The sequence below is a fragment of the Penaeus japonicus genome, unplaced genomic scaffold (genome assembly GCF_977035675.1).
Source record: "Penaeus japonicus unplaced genomic scaffold, GWHDUDI00000001_assembly GWHDUDI00000031, whole genome shotgun sequence".
NCBI lineage: Eukaryota > Metazoa > Arthropoda > Malacostraca > Decapoda > Penaeidae > Penaeus > Penaeus japonicus.
The window spans coordinates 11,432,700-11,435,199 of NW_028234433.1; positions in this window are offsets into that span (position 1 = coordinate 11,432,700).

Consider the following 2,500-nt stretch of genomic DNA (forward strand, 5'->3'; position numbering starts at 1 on the left):
AAGATACAAGATCATGTACAATGCACAGAGACGTTCAAGAAGAAAGAAAGATGATTTCAAGCTTCACATATAAATAAAGAACGACACTAGAATACGGGCGAAACCTAGACTAATTTCAAAATGGCCGACAGCAACGCTATACACCGCCATTAGAACAAAAGCCACGCGGCGGACTGCGCGACGGAAAGAAACATTCTCTGGAGGCTAAAGAACTGAGCCTGATCCCTCGAATCCCGGAGGCCGTATTGCAGCAGAGAGGTTTCGGCATATCTGTGTTTCTGCGTGACATGATTCTCCTCTCTTTGTGTGCTCGGATGCTTGGATCAGAGTGCATTCATGTGCAGGTGGCTCAGGCTGGAAATGTGATGGCGTGACGAGAATAAATGTGTGGTTGAAGTCTGATGTGCAGCGCCAGAACTTCAAAAGAAAGGAAGAGGAAGATGCTGATCATAGTTCTTGGTTATTGTTACCCTCATATCACTGCTAATATATATTTTATTTTATTTCTATTTTTACGAATGGACAAAATTTTAATTCAGACTATTAGAATATTAATGATCGTGAAATTTATTTTTGTTGTTATAATTGTTGGTAATGGAGGAAGTAGTGTAAAGATGATTTTGATGATGATGATGATGACTGTTATTATTAATGTGATATGATGAGTATTGATGTGGAAGAAGAAAATTGTGCAGTCACTAGCTGCACAACGTTCAGCAAGATAACGCAAAAACTTTACTGCGGAGTGTAATGAAATTTATGGTGGGCTGCCCATGGCTTAGATAATTAGATAGGAGGTGATCTGCTCACAGGAACTATGAACAAAGAGTTTATTGCCATATAAAGTGGGTGTTCTAGGATAACAACTTTCTTTAAAGTTTTGCCGTTGCCAAATGAAATATATATTTTGAAACTCGATTTTTAGGTGAGAATCTTTTTCCTTCCATAGGTATTATGTTTTAAATATAAGAGAAAAAAATAGAACATTTTGTTTTAATGGAAAATGAATGAAGAAGCTCTACTATGTTGCAGTAACACCGGGTTTCATTTTGCTGTGTGTTGTCCTTCAGGCATTAACTTAGAATGCTAATTTTAATCATGTCACCGGGTATATAATACGGGGAGTTTTGTACATCAGTTGCTGGCAGTTTCCCTCTGGGTATCGATGCACTCTCGCCATTTAGCTCGGGAGTACTTGTATAAAATTCAACTCATGGCATTTTTATTGCTGGTACTTCCCTGGCCACCCTTACCATTAAGGCTGGCTTGGCCTTTTTTTCTTTTGTATCTCCTCTACTTCAAGCTTGGCTGCTGTGTCAAACTATTATTGGAAAAATAATCCCACAAATGTTATCTTTGTTGATTCTGAATGGACCTTCTGAAGCCGTAAAGGATGACTGTCACAGCAGGAGTCCTCATATGACGGTGAAAAGTGATCTCTTGTATCCTCCTTTGATGCGTATCATTTCAAAGGTTTAAAAATGATTTGATGATATTTGAAGTATCACCCAGTGATAGTCCGTTTTACGTCTTTTCTCCCGAAGCTTTTTCCGGATAGCATCTCGCTTCTATCCTCTGGGCATCAGCATCCCCCACACGGCCGAACGACCCGAGGTACGCGAGTTAGCCTTGCATTATTGACAAATTTCCTCAAGGGTCGCTAGCTCCTTTATGGCCTCGAAACGGACACTTAGAAATATGCTTATCGCTGTCACACTTCCAACTTTATGGCAACAGTTCAGTAGCCCGTTGCCAATGGGTGGCGTGACGAAGGTGCCAATAGTACTCAGGGTATATTTGACGTTAGAGAGAGTGGATCGCTGTGCGTCTCTATTACACTATGAGGAATAACTCTATTTAGTGACTTACTATAATTGCCATAATATTCACCAAAATGGGCTTAGTTTAAACTTCCAAACATAGAATGCAATTTGCCCCTGTGCCAGTATGCTCTGTACTGTGGCACCCGCAGCCGTAAGCTCAGGTCTCCCTCCCCATCTTTTCATTTATTTTCTATATGGATGGTTATTTCCTTCGTATTTATTTACACACAAAAAAAAAGTAGTACTTCCATCACACTAAGTGTAAAGAACATGATTTGCTAATATAGACCGTATATAACATTGATAAACACTGTCATGTGGCACACCAAAGTCTCACAAGATAATGAAACACAAACACTGCTCTAGTATTATAACGAGCGAATGAAAGAGAGCGATGCGCCGGTTAAAGCTCCCTCGCTCCGAAATGAAACCCGCCCGGGCGCCTCGCAGCTCTACCCCCTTTTCAACACGGTGACTTTCATACCATCCCCATTTCCTGTCGACTAAATAGGATTTATGGAGAATACATCTCGAGGTAACTATTTCTCTTGATTTATGTACTTTTCAATGCATGGATAGAGATACAAATGCATGTGTAAATATTTTTTTTCTTCCTACAGATGAACTTGAGAATAAAAGTATCCGAAGACAAATGAAGGGAACGCGAAGGAGCCACA